The sequence below is a fragment of the Monodelphis domestica genome, chromosome 2 (assembly GCF_027887165.1).
Source record: "Monodelphis domestica isolate mMonDom1 chromosome 2, mMonDom1.pri, whole genome shotgun sequence".
In the NCBI taxonomy this organism is placed as follows: Eukaryota; Metazoa; Chordata; class Mammalia; order Didelphimorphia; family Didelphidae; genus Monodelphis; species Monodelphis domestica.
In genome coordinates this window covers 22,165,164-22,190,101 of record NC_077228.1, presented here as the reverse complement: position 1 = coordinate 22,190,101, position 24,938 = coordinate 22,165,164, and positions in this window count along the sequence as shown.

Here is a 24,938-nt window from a genome sequence, read left to right as displayed (position 1 = left end):
ACACGACTGAAATGACTGAACAAGAATACTTAAATGCTTGTTTGAATGAATCTTAACTGAACTGAATGAAGATCTAAGTTCTAGTGTCAGGCCCTTCTCTGAGGCCATCTTCTCATGTATAAAATGATGGGTATGAATGTCCAGCGGTGATAGCCTCTACTTTTATGTGATAGAAGCCCGTTTTGTTTTTTTAAGAAGGGATCCCTGCTCAGGGATGGGCTGGACTAAATGTGGCTCCTTCTTACTCTGACCTTCCTAGGTTCAATTACTGTGCTGTCTTCCTGAAGGTAATAGCCAGTGGCTCCTCAGAACAATATGGCAGCCTTGACAAAGTTCCCTCTTTCTTCTTGTCCTGGAGGGATGGAGAGAGAGAGAGGAAGGAAAGGGTGCTGCACCTGTGTGGGAGAGGGAAGAATTTTCCCAATAAGCATCACAGTACACTTTGGAAAGATCCCACCTCTGATGCTTCTTACTTCTGTGACTTAGAAGAAGTCACTTCACCTGCTCAGGGCTCAGTTTCCTCACCTATACAATTAAGATGGACCCTTAGGTTCCTAGTTCTAGCCATAGACTTATGACCATTTAATCTTGTTTCTGCAGAGAGAGCTCTTATCTTGCCTTTGGGAGATGAGCAGCCTCTGCCACCAAGGAGATGAAGATAAAATGGGAATAGGAAGTCTTTGCTGGACTTCATAGCAGAAGATATAGAAGGACGGAGAATGATGGGATGAACATTGCCTGAGGAAAGCCAAGCTAGAGTTTGAAATGCAGAGAAGGAGGTTCTGCATGAAGGTCATTGGCTAATCTCTGAAACTGGATTGAGGGTTTTGAAGCTTCTATTGCAGCCAAGGGCAAGGTTGGGGAAGGTTGCTTGAAAACTGGCCTCTATCTCTGACATCACCTGTTCTAAGCTCCTTCCCAGTCCTGCCATCCCCTGTTCTAAACTCCCTCCCAGTCCTGCCATTTGCTCTTCTAAGCTCCCTTCCTAGCTCTGATATTCCCTGTTCCAAAGATCTCCATCACGAATAGTCTATGCTGTTCAGTTTCTGCCATCTCTTACAATGGCTGTTCTTTGGCCCCTTTCCAGTCTATTGTTTTAGAACTCTGAAGCAGAGGTCACAGTTGTCATTCCAAACCTCCGTGAGTCCTGGAGCTGCGGGAGAAGCTGGGCTGGCTTGCCAAGCACACAGTTCTGTCTCAGGCAGTGGTGTTGCTCTGACTACAGTCCCATAGCTACAACTCTCTCTATCACCCCTTCAAACCCTGAATGGTCCCTGGGAAAAGTCCATCCTCCCTGGAGTCTTCCATGGGAAGTGGATGAGTCAGAGCCCAGAGGTCCCTTAGAGCCTGGATTTATTTTGATTTTTTCCTAAAGAGTCAGACCGTCTTGACTTCCACGTCGCACATCCTTCCCACATATAGTGATGCTCAGGTTGCTCACATCTGGGAAGCAGGAGGAGCCAAGGGAAGAGTGAATCCTGCCATCTTTAAGTCAGGGGTTCTGAACCAACTTGGTATCATGGAACCCTTGGGCAATGAGTCTGGTGAAGCCCATGGCCACCTCAGATCTCACTTTTAAATGCATAAAATAAAATACAAAGAATTACAAAGGAAATTGAAGTACAGTTAACAAAGCTTTAAATTATCATGGCTTTAAGGAGACAGCTGGTACATGTGTGATCCCCATGTAGGGTGTTGAATCCTGGGTCTTGACCAGCTGACAGGAGGGAAAGAGGGGTGGAATCAGTTAGGAAGTCTGATAAGCAACTCCATTTAGAGTCAAGTATTGGATTTGGTGTCATGAGTCCTGGATTCAAATCCTTACCCTGATATTTCCAAGGTACCTGAGCACCACCAAATAAATTTACCTCCCTGGGCTCCAGTGTTCTTACAAGTAAAACAGGGTAGTTTGGACTCACTGACCTCTAAGTTAGTTCCAGATTTGGAGGGAGAGGAACACAGTCTTTATGTGATTTGCCCAAGCCACCTCCTCTCTGGAGTCTCAGTTTCCCTATTTCTGAATTGAAGATTGGTCTTGATTTCTCAGGTCCCTCTGAACTCTTACCCCATAATCCTTTGATCCTAAGTTCCCTTTTATCTATAAACTTCTACATTTCAAACAAATTTATTATGCATGGACCAGATACAAAGAACATTATGCTCATCACTGGGAATACCAAGACAGAAAAGAAGCATCACTGCCCTCAAAGGGCTTACATTTTATAGGGAGAGGAGACGTGTCTACATGGAAATGTATATAAAATCACTAAAGATTGTGTTGGGGAGGGGAGTGATATAATCCATTTTTTTTTTCTTTTATGGTCCTTCCTAGCACCACTTTTCTGTTTTCCAGTCATTCTAAGATCATTTCCATCTCTGATCTTTTCTGATCTCAAGAGCCTTCCAGACCTGACTTCCTGAGTTCTACCATTCTATATTCTATGTCCTAATGTCCCTCCATCTCAAAATCATGTGATTGAGAAAACTAGGCACCTCCCTATATTCATTCCTGCTCCCCTAAACAACCTTTCACCATTAAATACCTGCTCTGTTCAAGGCACCCGAATAGGAGATGCCAAGCCAAAAATGAAAGGGCCACCGACTTCTTAGATGGCTTCCATAAGCACATCTTTGATAAAGCGGCCCATCCAGCATGGTATCTAATAATGGCTTTTTGTCTTTTGGGACCAGCAAGAGACTTAAAGTTAATAAGAAGTCCAGGATGTCTGACACCCTTTAGAAACTCTCTCCTCTTTTACCCCCTTCTCTTCTCTCCTTTCTTCTCCCTTCCCATCTGGCTCTCCTTCTCTCCCTCTTGCCTCCACTCCTGCTCCCAGCAACATCTTCTCCTGATAAGTCTGAATCCAAGTCTGCATTACAATGACGATTCCCAACCAAAGGCCAGGCAATTCGGGAAACTTCTAAAATGTGTTTTTCTCGTCAGCCATGACGAAATGGTTTCCATTGTCCATTTCCTTTGCAGATACTGATCAAACTCAAGGGATAAGAAATGAGAGGGAAAAAATTATCCAGACCCTGTTTTGAGACATGATTTCAGTTTTGTCCTTGGAAAGTGACACCCAAGGGAATCTAATCTCAAAAACTCTTCAATCTCCCAGGCCTATTATGATTGAACATGAAGCATGTGGGGTGGGCAGGTCTTCCAGGCAGCCCCTCATAGTTTTACTTTCATGTTTCCTGTAATGGCCAAGTCAGAGATCTTGGGAATAGAGGATTCCCTTCCTTGAAGCTCTCCTTTGGGACCTTTGAATTCTGACAATAGCTTTAATTTAATTTAAAAATATTATTTTTATTGCTTTTTTTTTTAAAGATCACTTTTATTTCTGTTTAGCCTCTGACACATAATGGCTATGAGTCTTTGGACAAGGCATGAAACAATTCAAGTCTCTAAGCAACTCTCTACGACTCTGTTTCCTCATCTGGAAATTTCCCACACAGTGAAATCACTGTCCTAACACAGGTTTGCAGCATTAACTCAGCATTCTCTCCATCAATCAGCAATCACATCTCTTTCACATGTGCAATGGCTCCCCAAACCACCAAGCCTGGTTGGTTACATTAGAATTGGAATGGGTCCTAAAATGGAAAATGTCAGAGCTAAAAGGGACTACTGAACACAGAATGTTGGAATTGGAAAATACTTCAGAACAGAGAATGTTAGAGCTGGAAGGGGCCTTTGAGCACAAAATTTCAGAGAAGGAGGGACCCTTGGACAGAGAATGTCAGCGTTGAGAAAGAACATAGAATCAGAGAGTTGGAGGGATGGTACCTAGGGCAATCCTAGAATAAAGAATCTTGGGGCAACTAGGTGGTTCAATGAATAGAGAGACAGGGCTATAAATAGAAGGTCCTGGGTTCAAATTTGGACTCAAGACATTTCCTAGTTCCTATGACCAGGGGTAAGTCACTTAATCTCAATTGCCCAAACCTTCTTATTCTTCTGCCTTGGAACTGATACTTAGAATCAATTCCAAGACAGATGGTAAAGGTTTATAGGAAAGGGGAAAAAAAGGAAGGAAGAAAGAAAGAAAAAAGGAAGGAAGGAAGGAAGGAAGGAAGGAAGGAAGGAAGGAAGGAAGGAAGGAAGGAAGGAAGGAAGGAAGGAAGGAAGGAAGGAAGGAAGGAAGGAAGGAAGGAAGGAAGGAAGGAAGGAAGGAAGGAAGGAAGGAAGGAAGGAAGGAAAGAAAGAAGGAAGGAAGGAAGGAAAGAAGGAAGGAAGGAAAGAAGGAAGGAAGGAAGGAAGGAAGGAAGGAAGGAAAGAAGGAAGGAAGGGAGTGTGAGTATATGTGTATGTGTGAAGGTTGGGAGATGAGTGAGGGGTGTCTTGGATGGGATTTTGTCACCTACACTTTCATTATTTTGGTACAATCCCAGCATAGAATCCTCCTCTGCTAAAGATTAGCAGATCAGAAAGTCATTTATAACTTCTAATATTAATATTATTTTACCATGATAAGTATAGTCAGGAGCCTCAGAAACTTCTCTGCTTCCAGGTCTTCACCTGTACATAGATGAAGTTGAGGGGAAGCAATTGGTCCAAGATCTTCCAACTAGGAAGTGATAGAGATAGGATTTGATCCCAGACCTTCTGACCTCAAATCCAGGGTTCTTGGCTTGAGAGATTAAACGATGACTTGCCCAGGGTCATACAGCCAGTGTGAGTTCAAGATAGACTGGAGCCCAAGGTCTTTCAGATTTCATGGTTGCATGGGTACCCTGGAGGACAACAAGCCTGGTACCACATAAATATTTTATAAAGGCTCATTGAATTGAATCCAATCAAGTCAAATGGACAGAAAGTGCTGGACCTTATGGCTCCCAATTTTTCTAACTACCTGCTGACTTGCCAACGTGGTTTCACTTGTGGAATCTGGCTTGGAGGGGTCTGGGCTTTGCTCACAGGATCATTTCAGAGACTCCAGCTGTTTTGGTTCCTCCATCTAGCAATGCTGATCTAGCTAAAACACAACATTTCTGACCCTGGGATTGTGGTTTTGTTCACCGTGGGAAGGGATGGAAAAAGAAAGCCGGGAGGATGATTGGAAAAAAGTAAAAACAACCCATGTTGCCCTGGGTGTGCCAACTCGGGTTCACACATTGTCATTCTTTGGGTTACCCCAGTGGAATCCAGTGAGTCAGACTAAGGCCTGGGTGAATCATCAGGATATTAATTAAGACCATGTATCATTCTCCATGTGAACTTCTCCATGGCTTTCCTTCTGTTGACTGAGGATGCAGAGTGCCCATGCATCTTTCTCGCCTGTTTGGTACATGACTTGATCTGTAAGCACCCCCAGAAATATCTTCAGTATTTCTTTCTGCCACCAGCTTTGTAACCCTGAAAAGGGAACTGAGGATTGCCAAGTGTCAGTAAATATTTCTGTTCCCTCTCTAATATGTCATAGAGCAGTCATGGTGAACCTATGGCATGGGTGTCAAAGATGTCACACAGAGCACTCTCTGTCTAGAAAGGCCAAGAGACCTAGGTGGAGCTGCTTCCCTCCCCCTTTCCATCATGCCTGATGACAATTTTTCACATTCCCCACCACTTTGCCCAGCAGCCCAATGGGAGTGCACAGGAGGGGAGGTGGGAGGGTCACAGATGGCAGGGCAAGAAGGGAGCAGAGTTCAAGCCATTCCCTTCCCCCTCTCTATACTCACTAAGGACATTCCTCACTTCACCCACCCTTCCTACCATCAGCCCAATGGGAGCACTTCCTCACTCCCCTGTGTGGGGCAAGGGAGGATTTGGGGGGCTACTGTTACATGATGGGGGGAGGGTAATGGCATACCATCTTGGGGAGGGTGGGCACAGCACTTGTCTGGAGTGGGTAGGGCCCCAAACTCCATCTCTAAAAGGTTCACCATCACTGTCATAGATTATTAGACTTAGAAATGCCCTTAGAACATAAAATATTATTTCTCCAAATTCAGAGCTGAGAAAGACCTTAGACCATAGACCTAGAGAATTTAGTGTCAACAATAGCTTACCTTTGAAAAGAAAATATTGAAGCTAGAAAAAACCCTTAGCCTAGTTTTAGCCTAGTGGTTCTTAAACTTTTTGGTCCACAACCCCTTTACACTTAAAAATTGTTGAAGCCCGAAAAGGACTCTTGCTTAAGTAAATTATATCTACCATCAGTTACTATACTAGGAAGTAAAACACTTTAATATAATTATGAAAATAGTTTTAACCTCTTGGGCCCACTGAAAAGATCTTGGTGACTCTTTGGTCATCCTTGATGACCACAAGGATCCCTAGACTATCCTTCAAGAACCATTATCTTAGACCAGAATAGTTAAAAATGCCTTCTGAGTATGTCCTAAGCCAGATTAAATGCAATTGGGCAATATTTAGATAAATAAATAAAATTATACTAACACATAGAAAAAAATTACATTTTAAAACTATTTTAAAACTAAGGCAACATGCAAGTTCAGATCTGGAAAAGACCTTAGACCATAGAGAGAACTTAGTGTCAACAAAGGGAGGTACCTTGGAACCCCAGGGATCCTTATGTAGAAATTATTGCCCCCTCCTGCCTCTATGTGAGTTTGATACTATTGTCTTGGATCTGAAAATATCAGATCTGCAAGGAACTTTAAAATCTAGAATGGCAGAACTGAGAACAGAGGATAACAAAGTTAGAATGAACCTTAGAACAAAGGAAGTTAGAGTTTGGAGGTATCTGACAACAGAGAACATTAGACTGAGTTAAAGATTTTTGGAGAAGAGAAGCAGAAAGGGACTAGCATTTATTGAAAGCCAGGCCTGGAGTCAGGAAGATTCATCTTCATGAATTCACATCTGGCCTCAGACTTACTGGCTATGTGACCCTGGGCAAGTCACTTCATCCTGTTGGCCTCAGTTTCCTCATCTATAAAATGATCTGGAGAAAGAAATGGCAAACCACTCCAGCATCTCTGTCAAGACAACCCCAAATGAAGAGTTGGACATGGCAGAAATGACTGAACAGCAACAAATGTACAAGATACAGTGCTAAACTCTTTATAAATATTATCTCATTTTGATCTTCCCAATAATCCTGTGAGGTACTCATCCTCATTTTAAAGTTAAGGAAATTGAGGCAGGTGGAAGTTAAGTGACTTTCCCAGGATCACACAATTAGTACAGAGCCAAGGGCTGGATTTGAACCTAGGTCTTTTCTCCTGGCCAAGGCCACTTTAACACCCAGTTGCCTTAGTGTATCAGAAATGGCAGTTGGCTACTTCAACCTACAATATGTGAAAAATACAAAATGGGGAATTTAGACTTGGTGTAAAGAAGGGATTCTTGACATTTGTATGGCCCTTTGGGGAAACCTATGGATGGACTCCTTAGAATAATGCTTTAAAATGCACAGAATCCATAGAATAACAAAGGAAACCAATTATACTGAAATATTTAAAAAGCATTTTTTAAAAAATACACAGGTGAATAAGCCCTCTGAAATCTATTTAAAGACTACTAAAGGGTTAGTGGAATGGAGGTTAAGAACCCTCGGAAAAGGGAGAAACAATAATTAGAGTTGTCCAAAAATAGAAGGACTTCCTGGGGAGGTAAAGATTTACCCCCTCTGAATGTTTTTGATCTAACCCACTCATTTAATAATTGAGTAACCGAGTTGCAGAGAAAGGAAATAACTTACCCAAGATCACATAGGAAGTACATGTTAAAACCAGAAGTCAAATCCAACACTGACAACTTTAAATTTCATTTTCGATGTCAACCTTCAGGTTGGGAGTTCTTTGTACTGCACCTCCTGCCTCCTTTTTAAGGGGTAACTGGATGGGTTATGCAGTGGTAGGGAGATTCATCTTCAGTTCTGGGTCATTTTCATTGGCCACTCAAAACTTTTTCAACCCTAAAATTGCATGATTCTATAGGATTCATTGTATTTCAATAGATAAATATGTGGAAATGAGAGTCACTGTAAATGGAGGGGATGATGTGAACAAAGACATGCAGGATGGCAGGAGCAGGAGAGATGTGTAGATGTAGCCGGTAATCCCGTGGGGTTGAAATATACACTGCTCAGGGAGGAGAGGAGATATGCTTAGATAATATCAGCCTGTGGAGGGCCCTAAATACAAGCCCAATTCAAGACTTTATTTGTAGTCATCAGTGAAAGTGAAAGATTTTAAACTGGGGAGAGGTGATACCATTTAAATCCAAATGATTTCAAAAAAACATTTAGTAACTTTTAATATGTCCTATGTACTAAGCATACAATGACAAAATGGAAAGTGGTCTTGCCTTCAAGGAGGGAATACAACAAGTAAGTCATAATATGTATATGCCTGATCTTAGGAGACTGGAGAGGAGGGAGAAGAAAGGGCCCACATCTATGAATAAGAAAGATTAGTCAGACAGACTTTAGAAATGAAGCTTTGGTGAAAGCAAGAAGGACAAATGAGAGTTGTCATTAGAATGAATCAGTCAGAGTTTGCCCCAAGGCAAAGCATTTAAAAGGTATTAACATATTTCAAAGGACACTTTCTTTGCTTCCCTGTTTGAAACCTTATTCAGTTAACAAGCATTTATTAAGCTCCTACTATATGCAGATACTGAGCTAATTACCAGGGGATGCAAAGAAATTGGCAAAAACAATTCCTATTTTCTAGGAGCTCCCAGTCTAATTAAGGAGATGATATATAGACAACTATGTCTATGAGATATAGACAAGCTAAATTAGAAATAATCAACAGAAGGAAGGAATTAATTTTAAGCGAGTCAGGAAAAGCTTCTTGTAGAAGACAAAATTTTAACAGGGGGCTTGAAAGTAGCCAAGGAGTATAGAGATGGGAATGAGGAGAGAGAAATTTCCAAGGGGAGGGAACCAATAAAAATCCTGGGAGTGGGAAGATGGACTGCTTCTTCACTTAGGTGACATACTTTCAAAATACCAGCTTCTAGTTTTATTTATTAATTCAATAGTTCTTTCACTTTTGATTTTATTAATTCCTCCCTTAATTTTTAGGATCTCTAATTTAGTTTTCATCTGGGGGGTTTTAATTTGTTTCCTTTCAAGTTTTTTGATTGGCATGTCCAATTCATTGACCTCTGCCCTCCCTAATTTGTTAATATATGAACTCAAGGATATAAATTTCCCCCTGAGTACTGCTTCGGCTGCATCCCATAGATTTTGAAAGGATGTCTCATCATTGTCATTTTCTTCAATGAAATTAGTGTTTCTATGATTTTTTTTTAACTAATTGATTTTGTAGAATCATATTATTTCATTTCCAATTAATTTTTGAATTGGCTTTCCATGTACCCTTACTGATTATTATTTTTATTGCATAATGATCTGGAAAGATTGTATTTATTATTTCTGCTTTTCTGCATTTGTTTGCCATGTTTTTATGTCCTAGTACCTGTTCAGTCACAACACGGCCATCCAATGCAGCTGAGGAAGTCTCCAGGTATAACGATTTTTCGTGCCATTGGACGCAGGCTTCCAATGCCAAGAAAGTGGGACTGTCTCTGTGCATTGACTTTTCCACTTAAATCTCCTTCACACACAAGTGTCTTTATGCACACTCATCTATACACCATAGATGAAAACACACAAAGACAATCGTCATCCTCGGTTACCGAGAGACTATTAACAACAACAACCTGTTCAGTCATTATAAATGTATCATGTGTTGTTGAAAAGAAGGTGTATTCCTTTTTGTCCTTATTTATTTTTCTCCATATATCTATTAACTCTAATTTTTCTAAGATTTCATTCACATCTCTTACATCTTTCTTATTTTTTTGGATTTGATTTATCTAGACTTGATAGTGGTAGGTTCAGGTCTCCCACTAGTATAGTTTTACTATCTATTTCCTCCTTCAATTCCACTAGTTTCTCATTTAGAAATTTGGATGCTATACTATTTGGTGCATACATGTTGATTACTGATATTTCCTCATTGTCTACACTCCCTTTTATCAGGATGTATTTACCTTCCCTATCTCTTTGAATCAGATCTATTTTTACTTTGGCTTTGTCAGATATCATGATTGCAACTCCTGCCTTCTTTCTCTCAGTTGAGGTCCAATAGATTCTGCTCCAACCTTTAATTCTAGGTGACACATTTTCAACTGAGTGCAAACCTGAAAATTCTAGGGGGTTATACTTTCTCCACCCAAAGCTCTATATTTCAGGTAATTCCCTTCTCTCCCCCATCACTCTCCTCCATTCCTTGGTTTTTAAACCCCAATGAAAATATGGTGCTTACAGCTCTGGTGCTGAGGATCTGTTGCAGGAATCCAGGTGGGTGGCAAAAAGAACCTGTAACACATGACTTTGTCTAGAACAAAGAAGATGAGACAGATGAGAAAGGTATTGAAGAGATAGAAGTGACAGAATTTGGTTACTGATTCTTCTGTTTCCTTTATCTTCCCAGAAGGGAGAGAACATTTTAAGCATGGAAGATTGAGTGAATGGTACCACTATCCATGCTGCTGATATTGACAACCAAGCTTTAAGATTTTCAAAGCATTTGACAGATATTTTCTAGTTTTACAGAGGAGGAAACCAAGGCTAAGGAAGGCAATATGAGGTAAATATTGAACTCATAGAGGGAAGCATGTTTGAAGGGAAGAGCAGATATTTTTTCTTCTCTCTTTTCCAGTCCACTGTCATCACTCTCATTCTCCCTTGTTCACATTAGCATCTTCCCTTCTTTGTGCCTTTGCTCATACTATATCCTGTCCATGGAATCCTCAGATCTCCCAACTCTACTTTTGGAAATCATAGTCATCCCTTAAATCCCTCAAATTCCTCCAGAAGCATAACCTGATCCCTGGAAAAAAATTCTTCTTTCCTCTAACCTTGATGGACACTTTTCACTCTGCCTTGTGCTTTCTACTGTCATAGAGTCCAAGACTGTAGTGAGCGACTTTAAGGCCAGAAAGACAGAATTCTGGTCCTGAAACTTTCTAGCTCTGTGACCCTGGGCATCACCTAACGTCTCTGACCTTCAGACAGCTCCCTAGGGCTTAGCTACCAAGTCACAGAGAGGTGGTACCAACTGCATTGTTGAGAAAGTTCTAGCACCAGTTGTGACCTGGATGACAAAATCACATATCCTTCCTATAAGCTCTGAGATTCTTTTTCTTCATAATAGCTCATACATGGTATTGTATTGTGTAGGGCTGGCTATAGTATTCTGACTACTAGATGCAGACTCCATGAGGGAAGCCCCAATGTCTTAGTTCTTTTTTTTTTTGTTTTTCCCCCACTCCCCATCCAGTGTCTAGCACAGTGCCCTTCTTTCTTCATAATAGCTAATTAAATAATGGTAAAGGGAAGGAAGGAAAGGAAAGGAAAGGAAAGGAAAGGAAAGGAAAGGAAAGGAAAGGAAAGGAAAGGAAAGGAAAGGAAAGGAAAGGAAAGGAAAGGAAAGGAAAGGAAAGGAAAGGAAAGGAAAGGAAAGGAAAGGAAAGGAAAGGAAAGGAAAAGAAAGGAAAGGAAAGGAAAAGAAAGGAAAGGAAAGGAAAGGAAAGGAAAGGAAAGGAAAGGAAAGGAAGGAGGGAGGGAGAGAAGAAAGGAGGGAGATAGGGAGGGAAGGAAGGAAGCAAAGAATAAATAAGTCTGATGGAAAAGGGGATGAAAGAGAGTTATAATAAAATCTGGCATCTTAAAGTTTGAAACATATTATATATAATAATAATATACATATATTTGCCTCACCCCCACTCTCCATTATATAGGAACTCCTTGAGGACAGTAGCAATTTTGCCTTTCATATTTATATCTTCAACACTTAGCATCAGGCCAGGCATACTGTAAGCAATAAATACATAGTTTCTTTTTACTCATTCATCCATTCATTCTAGGCATTATCTAAACTGGGCAACTCCCCCAAGGGCTAGGGCACTAGGGTTCCCTCCCTCCCCCAAGAATGATATCACTGGGATTTCCAGTTCCCAGGACATTTTCAGAACTCAGCTTCTCAATCATTCACTTCAACTGAGTCAAAGCTGGCAAACTCTGGGAGCCCATGATGTCATAGATACACCACCCTCAACATGCCTGTGCCCCCAATGACAGGTGTGAGAAGTTCAGCTGGCTTATTTCATACAGGAATCCTGAGGCATTTCTGTAAATGGCATCTCTTTTTTTCTGGCATGCACCAGAGCCAAGATTAGAATGGGCTCTGTCTGGAAGAGTCCAGGGATGAATTGAGTCATCATGTACTCTCTCTGCCCATTAGGATATTTTTTCCCCATACAAAACTCAAACTTGAAGATTTTCCCATCCTTTTATTTTAAACATCCTTTGGCGAGTGCAAAAGATGTTTGGGGAAGGAGGCCAATTCAGTTTCTTTGAATGAAAGAGCTCCTGATAAGGGTCTGGAGGCAGCTGTGGAGTGGTGAAGGGAGTGTTGGAATGAAGGAATCAAGCCCCCTTATTCTAGACTCTGATTTCCCAATGCCTAGTCTGAGCTATTATGGAATCAGAGAGTTATAAAATTACAAAATATAAGATCATAGATTCTTTTTAAAGTTTAATTAATTAATTAATTAAGTATATTTTTCCATGGTTCCATGATTCATGTTCTTTCCCTCCCCTCTTCCCATCCCCCTCCTGTAGCCGACAAGCAATTCTACTGGGTATTACTTGTTACATTGATCCAGGTCCATTTCCATATTATTAACATTTGCACTAGGCTGATCCTTTAGAGTCTACAACCCCAATCATATCCCCATCAAACTATGTGATCAAGGAAGTGTTTTTATTCTGCGTTTCTGCTTCCACAGTTCTTTCTCTGGATGTGGATAGAAGATCATAGATTCTTAAATTGAAAGAAACATTAAAGTATGTCTAATCAAACACTCCCTAATTTGACATATAAGGAAACTGAGGACTAACTGGCATGGACTAGGGCATGTAGGTGTCAAAAATATGATTCAAATCCATGTCTTTTTCCTGAAGCATGCTGAATATGAAAGAACCTCACTGACCATCCAGTCCAAACCTTTAATGGACAAGGGCATCCCTCTACAGGAGAACCAATAACTAGCCATTCAACCTGAGCTATGGGCAAGGGCAACTCTTCCCTACTCCACTCTTCAGGGCAATCCAGGCCATTTGGGGACTGCTCTAAGGAGGAGTGGTCTGGGTGCAAAGAGATCTACTGGATTTAAATCCTGATCATGTTCTAGGCACATCCTTTAACCTTCCTGGACCTTAGGTTCTTCAAGTGTAAAATGAATGTATTGTATTTGGTGGCCTTTAAGGTCCCTTCCATAGTCCTATTAATGCTTCCTTTAAAAACTATTTTTTAAATTTTTTATTTAATTGATTAATCTAGAGCATTTTTCCAGGATTACAAAAATCATATTCTTTCCCAAACCTTCCCCCAATCTGCTCCCTTATCCAATGTACAATTCCATTGTAATCCTTCTTTTAATCATAATATAAGATTAATGGAATCAGAGGTAGGGAAAAAGAACATACAAACAAGTATAACAATGTAAACAGAAAGAATAATAAAAAGGAAATAAATATCTTTTAATTATAATAACCAAACATGAATCCATAGAAGTATGGAGAAAATATACTTCCTTCTCTTTTTTCACTAGGGAGAAGAACTAGGGTGTGGAACCCTGCCTATACTGTGGTTGATATGTTTATTTTGCTGAGCTGCTTTTTCCTATCCTTTGTTACAAGGGATAACACTATGGATTGGGGAAGGGAGAGGACTATATTCAGAAATAAAGGTGACATAATGGGAATAAGATTTAAAACAAGGGTACAAACATTATATTCAATGAGCCTTTATTAAGTAACTAATGTATGCAAAAAAAACTACATACTAGGGATACAAGCAAAAAAACAACAACAACAACAACAACAAAGTCAGTCCCTATTGTGATGGGAGATGATAACATCTATAGAGAAAGGAGAGAAAAGAAATGAAGAAGGAGATGCCATTCATCCTTCATATGGAAGATGTGTGGTATCTTGACTTGAGTGTGAATTGGATTTAAATGAGGTAGAGTTGCATAAAGATATCAGCCTCACTCTCTCTTCCAGAGTCATTCAAGTTCAGGGGCAAGAAAAAAGTCAAGATGACTGGTGTTGCCGAGATGCAGTGTATGATCTTGGTTTCTTTGATGTCTATCTAACTATGCTCTAAGTACTTCACAGCACCCATTTCTATTGCCTTCATGTTCATTAGAACAAATTGTTCTCACCTACCCCTTCCTCTGGGAGAAGTCTACCAATGGGTCTCAGACCTGTTGGCTACCTTCACCCTGATTTAGTTGTCTGCTGAGATGGTTTACTACTGGGCTGTGCTACAACTTCTCAGAGACATGTGAGAGTTGGGTGGTAGATGGACTCCAAAGGAGTATGAGCTACCTCAAGAAGGGCTTGGCAAGCCCTCACACCAGTGGTACTAGTCTTCCTCAAACACCCCATTGTAAACCTTAAAATTTCTCAGACTGATAAATGTTGGAAATTTCCCCATTGGGGAATCTTCTACTTAAAAAAATTCCCTAGCAGATAGTGAGAATTCTACTTAAGTGTGAAAACTCCTTGCCTTGGGAATATCCCTACTCCACCCTACTTAAGACTGCTTTAGGACAGAAAACTCCTTCAGAACAATGAAAGTGCTTTGATCCATGCTTATGGAAGGGAAAGGAAGTTCTTTGAGTCATGACTGTTTTAGAATTGATACAATGGGATACTAAGTACCTATAAAGGTGGGGCAACTTGTAAACTACTTAAACCTAAAAGGGTAATAACTTATTCAGAGGTTTTTTCTTAATGAAATTTGTCGACACAGCAGCATTTTTTCCAGACTTACTAAAGAGATTAAAACTACTCAGCTGTGAATTCAAAATGGGCGGTCCTTTAGAAACATCTACAGTGATTGGTAGATGTAAGGACTTAGGGGAGGTGACAGAGGAGATTTTGCCCTTAAAAATAAGAGCTCAGAGAAGAGCAGGAGGATCTCGATTTCTGACTCTCATTCTGGAGGAGAGCTACTTGAGGAGCTCCTCTGAGGGGCTCTGTCCCTCTGGGGTAGGAGCTCTGGAGGCTCTTGAGAGAGGCCCTTTGAAACAATCTCTGGCTGAAAGACTCTTTGAGGAAGGACACTGGCCTGGTGTCACTAGTATCCTTGTTTAGTCAGACCTTGTGGTGAGTGTTAAAAAACTGACTGGTTTCTCTTTTAAGACTCAGGTCTAGGCCATATTGGCTTGAGGCCCTTCATACTTATTCCTTTCTTACTCTCTCTCTTTCTTTGATTACTCATTGTATTGTTAATTAAAACCTCTATAAAACCCAATTGACTTGGGTATTTGAATAATTGGGAATATTTCCCTGGCGACCACCTTATATTTGATTTTAAAACCCAAGACACTGTAGTGAAACATATTTCTGTGGTCAAATTTACTCACCCTCTCTTATATCTATCACAATTTATATCTTCCACTATTTTAATCACTACAGTTTAAGACCTCAACCATTTTAAATCTCACACCATACACCCCACAAGAAAAAGGGTACCTGTAATGTGCCAAGCAAGGAGAAGGAAGAGGATTCTGGAGGGAGTTCAAGCAGGATTTTAGTGCAACATATTCGAGTCCTTCATAAAACAGTGATCCTGGGAAAGAAGTCACCAACAAGCAGAGAGAGAAAGGAAACAAGCATTAATTTGATACCCACCTATTCTTTGCTAGGAACTGAGCTGAATGTTTTGCAAATATTATCTCATTTGATCCTTACAGCAACCCTGAGAGATAGGTGCTTCTATTTTATATTTAAGGAAATTAAAGCAGACAAAGGAGAAGTGATTTGCCCAGGAAACTAGGAAGTTTCTGTAGCTGGATTTAAACTCACATCTTCCTGACTTCAGGCCCCAGGGTTCTATTAGTCATGCCAGCAGTTGCCTCTAAGATGTCTCTAGTGGGGCCAAGGATGGAGCTTTCTCAATGTAGAAATGTGTGCTGCTCTTTAAGGTTGACAAAACATTATCCATATATGATGTCTTTGGTTCCCACAATAGCTCTAGATTATCACTTTCTGCATTCTTATAAATGAAGAAACTGAGACTCAGAGCTTAAGTGGTCTCCCTAGTGTCATGCAGTTAATATTTATGGCAGGATTTGATCTACAGTTCATCTGACTCTAAAGTTTAGGTTATTGTTTTACCATGTTAGAGGGCCTTTTTCATACTGACCTAACTTTTTTTCTCTCTGTGACGTCCTCTCTTTCCTTCTTTCTGGGAAAAAACAGAGAAAATCAAGCCATTCTTCCATATAACAGCCTCCCAAATGTTCAAAGATTTCTTTCATGTGCCCCCTTAGTTCTCTTTCCAAGTGAAATGTCCTGAAATCCTTCAGTATAATTTTGTGTGCTATAGTTCTAATCATTCTCACTATCCTGGTTGTCTTCTTGTAGAAGTCCATCTTGTATCCTTCCTTAAATATGACATCCAGAACCAAATTAAATACTCCATATATGATCCAACCAGCACAGATAAGATCCTGTATGGATATAGCATTTCTCCATTTAGTTTAAAATCTCAGGAACTTTTTCTGGCTGCTCAATTTTAATAATGATTCATATTGAGGTTAGAAACCACTGATACTGTCATGAACCACTATTGCCTCATTTATTAAATGGCAGGGAAGGGTTTAGAAAGAGAATTTCTAAGGCCCCTTTCTGCTTTGACATTCTATTTTCAAAGGTCCTTCCACTTCTAAGTTTCTATGTTCCAAGATCTCTCCTACCTCTAATTTTCTAGGTTCAAAATCTCTCTCAGCTCTAAAATCTATTCTAAAATCTCTTCCAGCTATGATAAAAGTAAAATTTTTCATTCATATAGTGTTTACAAAGCACTTTCCTCACTCCCCTAAGTCATAGGGAGTTCAAGTATCTCTTTTTATAGATGGGGAAACTCACAGAGAAATTAAGCCCCTTTCCAATATGGTAGAATAGAGTCAAGAAGGTCTGGATTTGAATTCCTCCTCAGACTCTTATTAGCTGTTTGATCCTAGGCAAGTCATTTCATTTCTCTGTGACTAAGTTTTCTTATTGTAAAATGAAGAGTTTGGACTCAGTGACTTCCTGGATTCTTTGACTCAGATCTGGCCGCATCTTTAAGAGATAACATTTATATCTTCTGGTCCTTCCCGAACTTATACTCTATTTCACAATGGCACTCCCATTTGTATTATCTTTTGTTCTAGATCTCACATGGAGATTTTTTTCCCCTTCCACAACCTTCATTGCTGTCAGAATAAATTGTTGTCAACTGCTCATTCAGCTGAGAGAAGTCTTCACTTCCTTTCCTAATTTAATTCAATGATTCTCTGATCCTTTGAATCTCAATGGCTTGTAAATTCCATATGAATCTGAAATCATGACTCACCCCAAGATTCCCACCACCTGTGATATCACTAGAGTTTGGTTCCACCGTGGGAATAGTTCTCAAAAGGAACAGGGTTGTTACTGGCAATATTGTTGTTGATGATGTTGGTATTGGTATTGTTGGTGATGCTATTATTATTGGTATTGTTGGTAATAATGTTGATATTGTTGATGATGATAATTTGTTGTTCTTGTTGATATACTTATTGCCTTGTTGATAATTTGTTGATAATGGTGATGTTGTGTTGATGTTATTATTGAGGGTATTGATATAGTTGTTGATACTGTTGATGATATTGTTGTTGTTGCTATTGTTGATGATGATGTTGTTGCTATTGTTGTTGTTGTCATCATTGTGTTTAATGTTGCTAAACCTGATGTCTAGGTTCTCAAGTGGATATTATAGGATTCAGAACTAGATAGAAGGGACCACTGAAAATATATAATGTTAGGATTGTAAGAAGGTTTAGAAATAATCTAGTCTAAGTCTCCTTTGACTTTTTCCTCATGGACTGCTTCTCAGAATCATATTTTTAAACACATAAAATATAATATATAGTTTACAAAGGAAACAAGTTAAATAGAAATCAAATTGTCAAAATGTTTTTTTTAAACAAGTCTGTGAACTTTAGGATGAGATGCCCTGACCTAATCCTACTCTTTCATCTTATAGATGGGAAAACTGAGGTTATTGAAGTGACTCACCCAGAATCACCTGGAAAGTAAATAGTAAAATTGATATTTGATCCTAGGCTCAAGTTAGAGAAACTAAGTTCTCTCATCTAGTATTCAGGACATATTCTATACAATGAGCATCCTTCCTTCTCCAATGTCAACACTTGCTTCCTCCGTATTCTCTCCTGCCCAACTTCTATAGGTAGTCAGTTCTCTCAAGGTATTTCCTATTTGGGAAAGAGCCTTTACCCTTGTCTTCCTAGATGGGGAAATTCCTATGCTCTCGGTTGATCTCATCTGATCAAATCTGATCTCAATTAGCTATCATCCTGAAAAGGACTAGATCAGTTAAAGAATTCCAAGGTATAACTAGCTGATTATGATCAAAACCATTTCCTGTGACTAGAATCCGAACATCAAAGTTAGAAAGGACCTTAGAACAGAAAATGTGAGAGTGGGGAGGGGTCTGAGACAGGGTATGTCAGAGGTGGGAAGAATATCAGAGATCTGAAAGACCAAAGAATAGAATTTCAAAGGTGAGTGGAAACTTTCAGATGGAGTGTTGGAGCTGAGAGGGTCCTTAGAACATGGAATTTCAGAGATGAGAGAGAGCCTAGAACAGAATATGTCAGATGTGGAAGGTATCTTTGAAGAGAAAATATCAGAGCTGGGAGAGACCATTGAACTTGACATATCAGAGTGGAGAGGACTTGTAGAACTTGGAATGTCAGAGCTGAAAGGTACTTAAAACAAAGAATGTCAGATGGGGGAAGGGATTTAGAATATAGAATATCAGAACTGGAAGGAACTTTTGAACACAAAATGTTAAAACTCTGGAGGCCTTAGGACCTAGAATGCCAAAGGTGGGAGGAATCTTAGGATGCTGAATGCCAGAACTGGATAAGATTTTAGAAGATAGAATATCAGGATCTGGAAAGGACCTTAGAACCTAGAATGGCATATGTGTCAGGAATCTTAGAGATGGATGAATGAATGAATGAACTGGCCAAGTGTTAGGTTGAGAACAAATCTGTCAACAAAGGGTGACTGCTTACAACATCTGAACCTCTTTATACTCTAAGTCATCTTTGACTCAAAGTTCTCGATTTACTCTTTTTATACACACTTCTCTCTTATTGTAAGTGGATAAGTAAGTGGTTGGGCTGAAGAAAGCCATGCGTGGGGATGAATGGGTCTCCCTTGAAAGAACCATTAAGGCAAGCCACTCTCACGTCTGGCATGAAGTATGCGAGTTCCTTTGAATGATTTTATTAAAAAGTGAATTAAAGGCCAGAGGTGCCTTTCCCTACAGCCCTTAATTTCCTGCCTGTGGGCCAAGCGGGTGTGTGAGAAGCACTCAGAGCACTGAGGAGAGGCCTCTTTTGGAAACACTGGTTCCATATGCCTGGGCCTCCCACTGCAGTTGAGAGCCTGAGCCATCCCCTCCATGGAATGTTTAATATCGTGGGGAAAGGACACTGAATGGGGAAACCATTTGGGAAAGTTAAACCCAACCTCCACTTAAGCAGATGAAGTGTTGGAGGGAGAGGTTGACACTCTAAATTGATTCCCCATGGAGGCTGAGGCTGAGGAGCCAGGTACCTTTCTAAAGGAGAATCTGAACCATAGACTTATTTTTCTACCTGTCCATTCTTTAAATGCTCTTCTAAGAAAGGGATGTGATCCTAAAGAGGCTGTGTTTGTGGGTAAGGACTATCATGAACATGCCGCTGAATGCTACCTCCCCAAATGTTGACATACCCTAAGAAAGAGTATAGATCAATGGACAGAGCTCTGAATGTGGATCCAGGGAGACTTGGATTCAAATCTCATCCCTGAATCTAAATCATTTAACTTAGCCCTGCCTCTGTTTCCTTGTCTGTAAATTGAGCAGATTAGATTAGGAGGACCTCTGAGGTTCCTTTCAGCTCTAAATCTGTGACTATGATAAATGACATTAAAGAAGAGATATTAACATCTGCTTTGTCCCTGCATCCTAAGGACTATGGAAAATCTCCATCAGTCTTAAAACTGACACCTTCCATATGTGCTTTTTCCCCACTTTCAGTGCAGGGATCATCTTACTTTTCTATTTGTATCTTTAGAGCTTGGCACAGTACTTGGCATATAGTTAGAGCTTAATAAATGATGCATTGATTCACTGCATCATTCATTCTTTAGTCACTTTGCCTTTTAAGGAATGAATGATTGAGGAGATGAATAAAGCATTTATTAATCTCTAAATATATGCCAAGTACTGTGCCAAGCTCTAAAGAAGAATTCTCAATTAAAGAAATAACTTTGAATCCCAAATTCTCTCCTTTTCTCCCTCCTCTCCCTACCTTGCTGAGAGGATAGGCAGTCTGATATCGATTTTACAAAGCATTTATTAAATACTTACCATGTGTCAGGTACTCCGCTAAGCACTGTTGGGAGCATCATTAGGGGGATTCCCAGTGATAATAGGTTACACAAGATGGCAAATGAGGCCCCTTCCAACTCTATCATTCTGCAATCCTCCAATTTTCAGTTTGTCAGTCAAGGTCCTTCAGAGACTAGCCCCAACTCTACTGATCCTAACTGACTTTCACCACAAAAAACCTCATTCCACACAGGGTGCTCTCATTACTCTCCAGCTCTCATCTCCCACGGCCAGCCCATAAGCCTGTTCTTTCACTGAGATGCAAGGTCGAGTGGGAGATAGAGAGCTGGCCTTGGAGTCAGAACAGACTCACATCCTGTCTTGGGCACATGTGTCCATGGGCAGTTGACCTCCTCTCCCACTGCTCCAAGTCACTCTCCATGACTAAGTTATAGACAAGTTACTGCCCTGCATCCTGGGAGGAGATTCCGAGCCCAGCCATTCTCTATGCTGTTGACATCACTGGTCTAGACCAGACCAAAAGGACTCTTGAAATTTTAATATTTGTTACCCTGAGTTCTGGAATAAGACACTTTCTTACCTTTTCATCCCCAGGTCCCAGCACTGGGTTCTTCACACAATAGTCACTTAATAAATGCTTGTGAAATGAATAGATAGAATGACCATCTCCTACGAACTTTGGTATTTCCATTGTTTAGCATAGTACATGCCACAGTAAGTGCTTAATACATGCTTGTCAAACAATTGACCTTGCTGTTCACATGCTACTGGATTCGTTATCTTATTCATTCCATTCAACAAACATTTATTCATTTCCTACTTCTTACAGGGGAAGGCAAACAGTCAGAAGGAGCTAGATACCCAATACATCGTGCCTGTAGTCAGAAAAACCTAAGTTCAAATCCAGCCTAAGGAACTTACTGGCTGTATGATCTCTAGCAAGTCACTTTGCTTCTCACGGCCTCAGTTTCCTCATCTATAAAATGAAGATAATAATAGCGCCTACTTCTCAGGATTGTTGTGAGAATTGAATGAGATGTTATTTTTAAAGCCCCTAGTATGCTACCTGGCATATAGTTTAAGCACTATATAAATTCTCCTCCTTTTCCTTTCCTTCACTTCCCCTTTCTTCCTGTCCTTTCCCTTCTTTTCCTTCCCTCACAATATCCCAGGCAATTATCTGAAACCATCAATGACAGAGAAGGCACCAATCTTCTTTGATAGAGGGAGTTTTGTCCATTAGAAGAAATGGAGCCAAGACTTAAACCCAAGGCTTTGATTCCAATTGCATTCCATTCAACAAATACTTATTAAGTGCTTACTGTATCCCAGATATTGGAATAGATGTTGGGGATACAAAGACCAAGAAAATGAAATAATCCATCCACAGGAGGACTCTATATTCGACTGGAAGTCTAGAATCGATGTTCTGATACTTTACAAATATGTCTCACAAAATGCCTTTCATTGTGAGTTCACATGCATGCACACACGCACACACACACACACACATTTTATCCCTTGCAATTTCTATTCCTAATCTTGATTCTATCCTTTCATGGGGAGAATATTCAGAAAATGACAAAGTCATCTCAACGTGATAGAAAGAGCTCTGGCTTAGGAAATCAGGAGAGCTGGATTGAGGTCCCAAATTGAGCATTTATTCATTTGTAATCTTGGTAACATCACTTCTATCCCTTTGGTATCAGTTTTCTTCTCTGTGAAAAATGGGCTAAATAATCTCCAATGTCCCTTCTGGCTCTATAGATGAATGAATGAATCTCTCTTAGCTTTGAGGATTCGTCTTTGGTATCACTGGTAAATAAAGTGCATCTAGTTACAAATAGTGAATAGAAAGCTTGCTTTAGATTTAGGAAGACCTGTGTCCAGGACTTGCCTTGGACATGTATTGCATGTGTGACCCTGGGAAAGTCCCTTACATCCTTAGTGTTAAGGCAACTCTTTAGGGCTAACCATTGGAGAAAAGATGCTATGCTATTATGGTAGGGGGGATTTCCTCACCCAGGAGTTCTCTATATGAATGGAACATAATTCTAATCCTTATCTTTAGCTCAGTGGTTCTCAACCTTTCTAATGCCATGACCCCGCAAAATAGTTCCTCATGTTGTGATGACTCCAAAACAAAAAATTATTTTGGTGGCTACTTCAAAACTGTAATTTTGCTACAGTTATGATTCAGAATGTAAATACCTGATATGCATTATGTATTCTCATTGCTATAAATCAAACATAATTTAAACATAGTGATTAATCACAAAAACAATATTTAATTATATGTTGAGAAATATTAATCCAACAGGAGGCAGCCTGAGCGCTGGGGTGGGAGGTAAGTCCTGCCTGGAGTGGGGGTCCACAGATGCTGCCTTCTTCTTCCTGTCATCTTCCTCCAGCTCAAGCTGAGGCTTCACTTTGCTAGGGTTACTCAGCTCCGTTATCCGCTCCAGGAGTTATCCGCTCCAGGACTCATTCTTAACCCCTCCAGAGCCAGCGCCTGGGTGCTCTCTCTGGGTCTCTGTTTCAGTCCAGTCTCCAGGCAACAGGGTAAATCCATCACCACTCATAGGGGGAGGGCTGCTGATAAGTAACTAAAACTAGTACAATGTGCGGGCAGCAGGGTCCCCATTCTTTCTGAGATCTTGCTGTAAAGTAGCTCGATTTCTCAGCGGCTAAAGCCATCAGAAATATGTATTTTCCTATGGCTTTAGGCAACCCCTGTGTTTTGGTCGTTTGACCCCTGCCGGGGTCACGACCCAGAGGTTGAGAACCACTGCTTTAGCTGTTTGTCTGATAATATCCTTTTGGCCACTTTTCCTGTAAATTTTATAATTGGTAACCCGATGATGTCTATACACTCTCACTTTACCAATCCAAATCATCATGTGGTGATCTGGCAAATTCAATTACTGATCATAAGAAATACAAATTTCTTTTGAAAATGGCATCTTCTACTTCAGCACAATATTGTCATTATAAATATGGGCCTTTGTTGTACTAAGACATGATTGCAGAGAGGTTGTCTGTTAAGGTATAGTCAGTATCATTTCTTGGGAGTGATTACCATCTGCAACACCTCCATTATTTAGGATCTAAATGATCCTGGCCAATTCAATTAGCCTGTGCCTGGCTCAGTTTCCTCATCTGTAAAATGGTGATAATATGAACATTTTTACCTTCCAACTTGTTATGTAGATTAAATGATATAATATATGTAAAACACTTTGCAAACCTTAGGGCACTATGTAAATGGTATCTGTTATTTTATATTGGGAGTTTAAAGATTATTTCAATTATGGTCATCTGTGCACCTTTGGTCCTGCTTTATCCAGAGGTGCTTAAGACTCCCAGAGTCCTATTGCTCCAGAATGGATGCCCTTAGATCACTCAGAATTTGGGGAAAAGAGAATGCCTTTCTCTGATCCCATTGGGAACTATATTAAAAGCATCCTTCAGTTTTCAGGGCCTGTGTTTGTCCAGGGACAAAGGGAAAACACCTGGTCTGGGGTGGAGAACTCAATTCCTGAACCTGGGTGTCTTCCAAAGGCCAAGAAGGGTTACCTGTCTAGGGGAAATCTATTTTAAAGGGAACCTATTAAAAGAAAGACATTCAGACACCTGGGCTTCAGTTGGGTCAACTGCTTTCTATCTTTGAGCAAATCATCTTCTTTCAAGGCCTTGGTTTCTTATTGAAGAGGAGGGAAAGGGAAAGGAGAAAGAAGAACCACATTTATATAACTCTAAGCTTTGAAAAGTACCTTGCAGATGTTATTTCACTTGATCTTTACAATAACTATGAGGTAGACATTGTCACTATTCCCATTTTCAAGAAGATGAAACTGAGTCTGAAAGAGGTTATTTATGAGAGCTAAATGAGCTTGAAGGTTACCTTCATCTCAATTTCTTATGGGAAAAAATAAAAGAATATTTTAGAATAATATATACATAGGGACAGCTAGGTACCACAATGGCTAGAGTATTGGGCCTGAAGTCAATAATACTCATCTTCCTGAATTTAAATTTGGCCTCAGGCACTTATCTATGTGACTCTGGGCAGAACATTTAACCCTATTTGCCTCAGTTTTCTCATCTGTAAAATGAGCTGAAGAAGGAAATGGTAAACCACTCTGCCATCTTATCCAAGAAAATCCCAAATGGGATCATGAACAGTCAAATATAACTGATAACAACTAAACATCAATATGTATTGTGCATAAAATAAGCATGCACATATGTGTATATACTTTTGTGTGTTTAAATATATATACATATATTTATATATACATTCACATATATAAATACACACACACACACACACACACACACACACACACACACACACACACACACACATATATATGAATGTTGTCTTCCCAATAGAATAGATTCTCTTTGAAGACAAGAAATATTCTGTCTTTGTCTCTGTACTTCATTTACCAGCATAGGGCCTGGCACATAGTAAA